General features: G+C 36.3%; 1 long non-coding RNA gene across 2 annotated transcripts in view; it reads left to right on the top strand.

Annotated features, from left to right (window-relative positions):
* The first annotated feature begins 5,678 nt into the window (after nt 1-5,678).
* LOC103231238 (uncharacterized) overlaps nt 5,679-10,778 on the top strand; it is a 60,911-nt gene continuing 55,811 nt past the window's right edge. For both annotated transcript variants that reach the window (XR_012091797.1, XR_012091798.1), the window contains exon 1: nt 5,679-6,162. This is a non-coding gene — a long non-coding RNA (uncharacterized lncRNA). The remainder of the gene's footprint in view (nt 6,163-10,778) is intronic.

The raw sequence follows: 10,778 nt of genomic DNA, 5'->3' as shown, positions 1-10,778 counted from the left end.
GGAGAAGTTGATGTCTCTTATTAGTCATTAGGAAGCAAAAAAAAAAAAAAAAAAAAAAGAATCCAGAGAATCCAGGAGAGCCTGACTTGTGATGCAGGTACCACACCTACTAAGATAGGGGTTCTTTGTGCCCCGAAAAAGGATTGCAAGTTACTTGGGTCTTGAAACAAGTCAGTAAAGTGCAGCCTCTTCTCCCACTCTCTTTCCATACAAGCTGTACTAATTTTCCCAACTTTTATTTCTTCTTACCGTCCTTTCTATTTTCCCTGAGTATTTCCCTTTTTCTAAGTATCCTTTTGCACTTCTTTCTATAAAACCAGTCCTTCAAATAATAAAGTACAGGATAAGCCTTTTCCTCAACAGAAGATGAAAAAATAAATTTATAGTGAAATAAATTTTCCAACACAAGAATTCTTTCATTAATATGCCTTCCTCATCTAAAGTCACATATATATAATGTAACAATAGAAATAGTACATGGTGCAGTCAATCATGAATCTATATATAAAAATGTAATTTAAATATAAAATAAACTTAATGTAAAGATGGTTTGGAATGAAAGTTCTGCTTCATGGCTGTTGGGGTATGTGTTTTCCCCAATCATTCCTGCTATCTTCCTCATTCAGCAAATAATTTTTCTGGATTCGTATTTCTACTTTGAGGCTCATGCTGTTTCTAACTTCTGTTCATAGCCTCCCTACCACGTTTATTAGGCCAGATCTGATTAAAGTAGGTACAAGGGTAACATATTTTTGTTAATATGCTAGGGGAGAGAAAAAGATTTGTCATTTGTGCACGGAATCTCTGGATGATTAAAAATATTTTAAGAAACTAGCAGCTTTAAGTTGTATTTATGGTTTAATTCTGGGAAGGACAAATGGAAGGACGTAATTGTAAATATAGACAGCCAGTCAAAGATGAAGAAAATAGCCATTCAAATAAAGAGAAATTCGTAAAATAAGCTCTATACTTTATAGTTTCAGGACCTAGGTCCTTAATTTCTGGTGCTTAAGAGCCAAAAACTGATAAATGAATGACTCAGACCAACACTTCCCATGCTTAAAGTGACCATTACAACCTTACAACCATCTCCTTCAGACTTATCCTCTTCAAGTTTAAGTAGAAATCAAGTTTAAGCAGAATACTTACCAGCGGACCTAGCAATTATGCTGTGGGTACGGATGGCCATATCGTAGAGGTAAAGAAAAATCATTTGTATTAGTGTTTATTAAACACAAAAAAAAATTAAAAAGAAGGTAAATAAATCACATATTCAACTGAACCAAAAAAAAAAAAAAAATGAATTGAATGTAAGGAAAGTAGAAGAAAGAAGATAATATAGATAAAAGCAGAAATTAATGAATTAAAAGAGCAGTAAATATTGGTTAATCTGGAATGGACTTTGAAAAGACCAATAAGATCTGTGAATAGTTTCTTGAAAAGATCTCTGTTACTGATAAGAAAGGACAGAATAACCTACAAAGAATTTTTTAAAAATTTCACATCTATAAAAAGATTTAGTAGACCATTTATAAGGAAATATTTCATTTTAGTGGTAATAAAGTTGAACATTTTGTTTAAAAAAAGTGGTTTTCTACTGCATAACCAAACTATACATACAAACTTTTTGTACAAAAACTCTGGCAGGAATTTGAAAATTTGTCAAAATACAGCTGCTTCTAATGTCCACCTTATGTCCAACCAAAGGCACATCACTTAATTACATGTAAGTGTTTCACACATCAAGGAATAGTTACTTCTTTGTTGTTGTTGTTGTTGTTGTTGTTGTTTTGAGATGGAGTCTCGCCCTGTCGCCCAGGCTAGAGTGCAGTGGCCGGATCTCAGCTCACTGCAAGCTCCGCCTCCCGGGTTCACGCCATTCTCCTGCCTCAGCCTTCCGAGTAGCTGGGACTACAGGCGCCCGCCACCTCGCCCGGCTAGTTTTTTTTGTATTTTTTAGTAGAGACGGGGTTTCACCGTGTTAGCCAGGATGGTCCCGATTTCCTGACCTCGTGATCCGCCCGTCTCGGCCTCCCAAAGTGCTGGGATTACAGGCTTGAGCCACCGCGCCTGGCCAATAGTTACTTCTTATACCAATTTCAAGGATGAAAAAAAAATGGAAAACTACAATTATTATCATGAGGTGGCACACCATAAAAACAAAATGAATTTCTCTCAGACTTGAGTACACATGGAAAATCAACTTCCCATAATTAAAGAATGCCACAGCAGTATCATATCAGGTGACTAATATCCACGGTAAAATGGGGTTTATCCTGTAAGTATGAGGATCTTTCAATGTGAAGACATCTACTAATATGCTACCTCATCAATATATCAAAGAGGAAACACCATCTATTCATCTAAAAATCTTCCAAAAGGCATCTGGTAGAGTTCAACATACATTTGGAATAAAACTTTCAAAATATATACAAATTGAATGACATTTATTTAGTATGATAAATTCTATGTTCTGATAAAATAAGCCATCAACATTATGCCTAATGATAATTCACTAGAGATATTCTCATTAAAGCTAGGGAAAGGAATTCCAACTATTCCCATCACTGTGTAATGTTGTTTTCAAATGCTAACAAATACAACATAATAAAAAATATCTGTAAACATCTAATATAGATAATATATGTAATTAAGTATATATAATGAAAAACAATTATCATCATTTGCAGATAATATAACTGTCTGGCTGGAAAACTGAAAATAATTAACTTAAAAAAGTGAACTACTGGAATTGATAAGAGAAGCTCTAAAATTACCAGTTACACAGTTAACATAATGAAATAAACACTTTTGCTTATAGATAACCATATCAGTTAGATTCTAACATTAAAAAATATCCCATTTACTGTAAGACTAATATTATAAAATGTCTAGAAATTCTTGTATCAATAAGCATTTACAAAATTACAAAGTATTTTTCTGACACTTAAAAGTACTTGAATAGACAGTGAAAGATGGAATGCTCTAATCCAAAAATTAATTGTTAAACAAAAGTCAATTATTCACAAGTTAATATATAAAGACAATGCAATTCTAATTAAAACCCCAACATAAATTATCTGGAGATGGGCTATTTGACAAAACATTCCAAATTTCACCAAAGACACTTATTCTTAGAATAGATAGAATTTTTAAGTGAAAAAATTGAGGACTATAAAAGCTCAATTTCTTTAGTTCTAAAAACTGAAAATGACAATTATTTAATATATATGTATAAGCTTGTGGACATATATGTGCTATTCATTGGCTTATATAATTATGTGCTTATATCTGTGTATGTATACATGTATTATATATATTTACTGGCAGGAATAAACCTTGGTATGATTTTTCTGGGAGACATCTCATGTATCCATTGGTGCAGCATTTCCCTCTCCAGGAATTTGCCCTAAGGAAATAATCACGAACATTTACAATGCAATAGCTAAAACTATGTTCATCCTGGTGTAGTTTATAGCAAGTCAAAATTAGAAAGAAAAAAATCTAAGTCTTCAAAGAAGGGTATTTTATAAAATCAGGATACATTCATAAAGAAAATATCAGGCAAACATTAAAACCATTATATAAGAATAATGAATAGGATATTCTCATAAGGAATATGAAAAGTAGCTTATGAGTGAAGAGGCTAAGGAAAGACTGATTTTTACGAGTATCCTTTTTCCAACTGACTTACAAGCACCCTAATCCTAAGCAAACCACATGATTTTAAGGAATGTTACTACATCTAACAAGGGCTTTAAATGACCTCTTTTATAGTCCATTGTAGCTTCCTCACAGGAAGTTCTGATCTCACTCTCAGCCAAGTCCTTGTATTTTACTGTGCTGTGGCTGCATTTATTTGCCTTCTAAATGTATCAGGATAATGAGGATTTGAGCTGATAAGCAATAACCAGGATGTGATGGGGATAACGATTTGAGAAAGCTAGGGAAAGTAGACATCAAAACAAATTGACCAAATGTATAACACTTGGAATGGATAAAAGGCTGAAGACTTTCAAGTTTCTGACAAGCATTACACCACAGGGTCACAGCCCTGAGCTTCTACCATCCCCTTCTCCAGCCTCCCTTAACAACGCAAAAGCAGCCCTCACCCTGCCTGCTTTAAACCCTGCACTAACTAAGCCACCAGATATATCCAGCAACTGAGACAGGAGCTGCTGTCTGGTGGGCAGGTGAGCTGGGACAAAGCAGGGATGTCATTACGTAGTTGGGGTCCCAATTTGGGATTTTGAATCCATTTGTACAGAAATTATTTTTTTACCTCTATTTATTTTTTGAGAACAACTGGTAAATATTTCTGTTATATGATATATGTGCTAAGTGAGATTTTTGGACTTCATTACTGTGCATGTGCAAACCCCGCAGCTTTGGAGAAAAATTCAGAGTTCTAAGTATTGACTGGTTTACCTATGGCAAATTGGGGGTTAATTCATTTGCAGTATTTTAAAACATGAAAGCATAATATTTAAATCTGGGGGCAGCATAGTAAGACCAAAATGCTGTTACATTCAGAGAGTAAAATTCAGAGCCAATTATACATACATATATAATTTTCATTTTACATTTTTAGAACTAAGGAAATTGAACTTTTGTAGATCTCAGTTTTTCACTTGAGAAAAAGTTCTGTCTATTCTAACAACTAGTGTTTTGGGTGAAATTTACAATTTCTGTCAAAGAGCTGATCTTCAAATAAATCATTTTAGGGTTTTAATTGGAGTTTCTTTGCCTTTATATATTAACATGAATAATTGACATAATAATATAGAAAGTAATTCATCGAGATGAAACTTACACCTTAAAAGTGTACCTTAATGTTGACTCAATCATATTATTCTAAGTAAAGGGAAATCTAAGATTCCTTAAAAGGTTGATAAACAAAAGTGTTTTCTTCAAAAAACAAGCAAACAAACGAAAACTTAGAAGTCCAATAACTGAGGATTACTTACGTAAACCATGTAATAGTCTATATTGAAGTATCATGCAGCTGTCACAAATATTTGAGTGTATATATTATTGGGGGATTTATGCTACAGCACTCCACATAATATGCAAAATTATACATATTTTATAATATCAACTTTAGAAAAATATTTCTGGGAAACATAATCGCAAGAATTTTAATAAAATTTTTTTATCATTGTGGGTGGGGTGTCAAATCTCAACTCCCCCACTGATAACTTGATAATCTGTACTTAAAGCTGAACTTATCATCTGGCAAAGAGTTAGTGCTCAATAAAACCTGCTGGGTGCTGTCATGCCAGGCACTGGACACACACCCTTTAGTCCTCTTTGGCATCTTACAATATAAGCACTCTTAGTACCTCCATTTTGCAAAGGACATTGTGAGTCCTGAAAGGGCTAAGTAATTTTCCTGGAGACTCATCAATATTGAGGGACAGAGCTGGGGCTAAACCTGGGTCAGTTCATATCTAACTCCCAGTGCCTCTTACCCCATATGGTGCTCCAAAGTAAAGGAATGTTTGCATTTATAGGTGGCTTTTATTTTTATTGTTGATACTTTTGTGTGCTTTCCAAATTTTCTAAAACAGGTACCTATTGCTTCTAAAATCAGAAGAAAATCTTTACTTTTGTGTTTGTTTAAGAAAGACCATTAAGGAAGTAACATAAAAGGCAGGTTAAGGGTGGAGAAGAAAAATTATGTCGATAAGTGTAAGCTCTCAGCTTCTCTCAAAATTTAGCTTTGGAGAGCAATGCATTTCTAAATGTTTCAGAGATGCATACAGTTTTAAAATTTTCCTATCTAATTTCTGTAAGAGTGATAATTTAAATTAGTATGTGATTGTGATACATTTTGACTTGAAAATATGGCCATTAGGCAATGGTCTGGTTAGAGTTATATCTTTAAAATGTCCCATCCATTTGCTTTGATTAAGTCTGCATAAAGGTTTGCACGTTCTGTTTTATTTGCTTTATTTGGACGCCTAGTGCGTCTTTTGTGGTCTTGGACTTGGCCCCAACTGAGGAGGAAGAGCAGCTGGATGGGGACGGAAAGTCAGAGCCTTGGATGCTCCTCCCAGCCGCCCACTTAACCTCTCGATGCCTCATTATTTCCCTCTAGAAAATACTTTCACTATTTGTCCTTGAATTAAGCAGTGAAGAAGACAACTTTCAACATTTAAAGTAAGTGCAAACAATTACTTCTCTGGGTCCTCATTGATTTTTCCATTTATCTGCTTCACCTCTCCTCTCTTTCCTTTCTGTTTTCCTCTCTCTCTCTCTCTTTCCTTTTCTTTCCCTTTAATTCTGGCCCCAAAGTATGGACTTGGCCAGAGGAAATGCTCAGAATGAAGGATTGCATCTTCCGACCAGAAGCAGGTGTGAGGATGGATATGATATCTCTACAGAAGGTCTATTTTCTTTCTCTCCATTGTTCATGTTTACAGAGCCCTCCGTTCATAACGCAAATGTTACCTTTGATGTGTTATTCTATTAGTTCTCATGCTTAAGGGATGCTAATAAATCAAAGACATTTGTGTGTTCATTAATGCACTCCTGCACTTTCCAAAGTATCCTCTCAATGGTCTTGAAAAGCTCAAGCTCACTCTTCAGGGTGTTGTAAACATGCTTTGTCCCAGCCTCATGCCAGGCCTTACCCTCCCAGATGCTGGACCCTGTTAAGAGCAGTGGTCCTGCCTATTACATGACTCCGAGGCTCCTTTTGTAATCACCACAAACTGGATGGAAGAGCCACAGGGTTACCATCAGCCCTGCAGAGACAGTGGAGCAGAGGAATCTCATTAATTAAGGCCTGCAAGAGACCCAGGTTGCAAGTGAGGCACCTTGAGAGTCATCCAAGGATCTCTGGGCTGGAAAAATGGAAATACACTAACATTAATTAGCCTGCTGCACCAGAAGAGAATAATTTAAATGGAAAAGATAATCTCACTGCCCTTTTGATGTGAAAAAGTTGTCCTAGATTGTAACTTTGATTTCCACGTCAGCAGCCTGTGTGCTCATACATTAACAGCAGCCTGGAAGTTTGAAAAAGCAGGGGTGGGCATCGATTTTGAACAGTGGCCCTGTCACTCGCTGTGTGATCTTAGACAACAGACTGCTCCTCCCTAATTCTCTGTTTATAGTTTTATTCACTTTAGAGTGGTGAAAGAACACTTAATTTAATGAGACTCTGTGAGAATTAAGTACGTTGATACTCTTTATGACGTGAGAAAAGCTGCAGACGCAGAATATCCTGCAGAAATAAATAGCTGGTTATTTGTTGCGTATGTGCCAGGCAAATGTGCACATATAATTTTTTTTTTTTTAACCAAGTCTTTTTCATCTTGGTATTGCCATTGAGTCAACTCTGCTGGGTGTTATTAAAAGACTCCCCAACACAATAGCAAGGGATGGTCAACAAAGGAAAGCACACATGGCAGCGAAAGCTATTGAGAAATGTACATTCACCCTCCCACACCCTTGACCTCTAGAATCAGATCAGTAACTTCTCCCCTCTTCATTTCCCCTTCCTGTGTCCACAGTGAAGGGAAGTTGGTTGCAACCTTTTGCAGATAATGTGACACAGGGTACACAAGAGCGGAAGGGAGAAAAGCATTTCAACAAAAGCCTGGAACTTCAGTTTAGGTAAATTCAGGAAGGCGTGAGATAGGAAATGGCAGCAACCTTGCCAGGAACTAAAGGAAAAGGATTCTGGCATCAGCCCCAGAGCAAAATGTTAGGTCATCTATAATAAGGGCTGGGTGAAAAACCTTCAACTCAAAATGAAAGATACAATGACACAAAGAAACTTATCAAGGCAACCTTTGAAAGCAGTTAAGAAACCAATTCTTCTTTTTTAAAGAAAGTCTGCAGACAAAAGACATTCCCTGATCAGCTTGTGTCAAATTCCATGTAGAATAAACTTTCTTCACAATCTCAAGAGCCAAGTTTCTGTGCCAATTTTTTTTTCCTATTTATGAGGAAAAGGAGAGGAAACAGAAACTTAAAAATGAAACAGTAGATTAAACTCACCTTTCCCCAATTAGGTAGCTTTAATAAGTGGTTTATATTTTTTATCAAATTTCATTCCATTTAACTTTTCATAATAACTATAAATGACACTGACGAAATACAGTTGGTATTGACAAGAGAATTGGTTCATGTATAAAATGAGAAAAGAAAAATGTTCCATTCCACTTTAAAACTGGAAGATGAAAGAGCACATTCCAGGGAGAAGGAAGGTATTTTTTCTCAGGAGTTAACATTTAGTTCTCCTGGCACTAGAAATGCTGAACTTCTGAGAAAGATGTTAACAACAAGATCAGAGCTGTATCATGGGGGGAAAGGATAGGCTAATTTCAGAGATCCTGCAATTGAAAAGATTGTTTCTTTGGGCTTCAGTGAATTAAATATTTGTCCCCCAAAATTAATATGTTGAAATCCCAATACACTTCTACAAATGTGACGGCATTACGAGGTGGGGAATTTGGGAGTTAAGTCATGATGGCAGAGTGCTCATGAATGCTATTAGTGTTCTTATACAAGGGACCCCAGAGAGGGCTGTCTCTCTCCACCATGTGAAGATATAAATCAGCAATCTGTAACCTAGAAGAGGGTCCTCACCAGAACCTGATCATGCTGGCTCCCTGGTCTTGGACTTCTAGCCTGAGAATTGTGAGAAATAAATGTCTATTGTTTCTAAGCCTCCAAGTCTAAGCTGGAAGCTATAACAGCCTGAGCTAAGGTACCTGCTTCTAAAGTCTGACTCACCATTCTGTATTAAGTTTCAGACTGTTTTCCAACCACTCATTTCCAAATGGACCATTCATTTTGCACAAATGTTATCCAGACCTGAATGCCTGAGAAGGAACCCCTTCTTGATATAGGTAATGTTCTGGTTTCCACTCTAACACTTTAAATGACAGCATTTTAGTAACTCCAACTCTTCTTGTCAAGGGGTCAAAAAGTAAGATGCCAGTAATTCAGAGTGGGAAGGTTCTTAGTTTAACATGTTAGAAAGGAGAAGAAAAAGATCTTTGTCTTTAATAATATTCACAGTTAAATGGTAAAGTAAGTGAAAAAGTTCTGCACTTGGTAGCAGTGAATAACTGTCTTCCACCGGGGTTGATAGGCAGGATCATAAACCATCAGAGAAAATGCTAACTGCCCTGGAACACAGCACATTCTTGGGTGAAAAGTCACTTGCATGCCTGTCGGAGCCATCACTATGGATTGCCGGCCATTCTGAATTGGAGTTTGAGGCTGACATCTGAAACCACAGGTTGTCTTGTTCATTGTTTCTTCATGTTTTTCTAGGGGTTATTTAAGCCTCTCAAATGTGAATTTCACACATGTTGCTTGGGCTGCACCCATCCATCATCTCATGATTTGACACAAAACCCATTTTTTAAATGTTTTATTTATATAGAACATCAGCTATCACCTACCCATATATCCAGTCATGACCTGCACTGTTTATAATTTAGGTTTCATGTTAAAACTTCCAGCTAGATGCTGTTATCTTCAGTTTAAGGGTAATACCAATTTTGACTCAGGAGAATTTAAGAAACTTGTTCAACTTCGTTTCACCAATAAGTGACATCTGAAATTTGAGCCTATGTGTTTCTATTTCCCAAGTCTGTATTCTTCATCCTTTCCACTATATAGCCTTGCAGCTTACAAACTTCCCTTCAATCATAAATGTCTATTCTCTTAAAGCAGTGGTTTTCTATTATATAGGATAGCAATATCTGAATAGTCAAAGATGTGTTCTCATAATTTGATTCCAAATTTGTTCCAAGAAGAATCCACACGCCTCTTGTCTGTCCCTTCAGGTCCAGAGGAAGCAATGTATCCACTGTTCAGTACCACCCCTCACCCATCACCATCACTGCCAATACCTACCCTAAGGTTCTCTTTCCTGTTGAGCCACTTGATTTATGTTTAACACTATACTAATTACTAAAGCAGTTGATGAGTCCCACCTTGTAAAGTGTTAAAGTCTAAAGATTAAAAAGAAAAGAGGGCGGACATGGTGCATCATTTGAGGTGAGGAGTTTGAGACCAGCTTGACAAACATGGTGAAGCCCTGTCCCTACTAAAAATACAAAAATTAGATGGGCATGGTGGCGGGTGCCTGTAATCCCAGCGACTTTGGAGACTGAGGCAGGAGAATCGCTTGAACCCAGAGGCGGAGTTTGCAGTTTAAATTCTCCTGAGATGGCAACACTGCACTGTAGCCTCTGTCTCAAAAACAACAACAACAACAACAACAACAAAAGAGTACTTCATATGTGAAGTTTGGCTTTTTCTTTTTGTCACTGTAAACATTGTCAATAGAAAATTTTAAAAGAAAAATAAGAGTTCCAAAAAGTTCAAGATATATGTGACTTGATTATTTAGTCATTTAATGAGAGGTTTGGTCTTAGTTGTTGAAAATCTATGTGGAGTTCTCTCTATTTGTAGTCTAACCTTTCTATATATACATAGGACTTTTTGGGGGGAAAGAAATCAAATAATTATATATTTATATATTTTAACTTCATTTAGGTGCCCCAATCTTAAGCAGATGAAATATAGATTTCCTGCTTTTCCCCAACCCCTGACTTCACTTTAAATTCTTCTCAGCTGATGTGGTTTAAAGCTAAGTATGTTTTCTTTCTTTTATAGCTTAACGTTACACAAGAATTTCTCTGGTTCTTCCAACTTAATGCCACACATGGCATTCTGTCCTTATCAAAAATCAGATCATTTCTCTTAAAGAGAAAAAAACTGGCATCAAGGCAAACCCTGGAGATGAA

The sequence above is a fragment of the Chlorocebus sabaeus genome, chromosome 29 (assembly GCF_047675955.1).
Source record: "Chlorocebus sabaeus isolate Y175 chromosome 29, mChlSab1.0.hap1, whole genome shotgun sequence".
NCBI lineage: Eukaryota > Metazoa > Chordata > Mammalia > Primates > Cercopithecidae > Chlorocebus > Chlorocebus sabaeus.
Note: the sequence above shows the minus strand (reverse complement) of the source record. Positions and strands in the feature narration are given on the sequence as shown.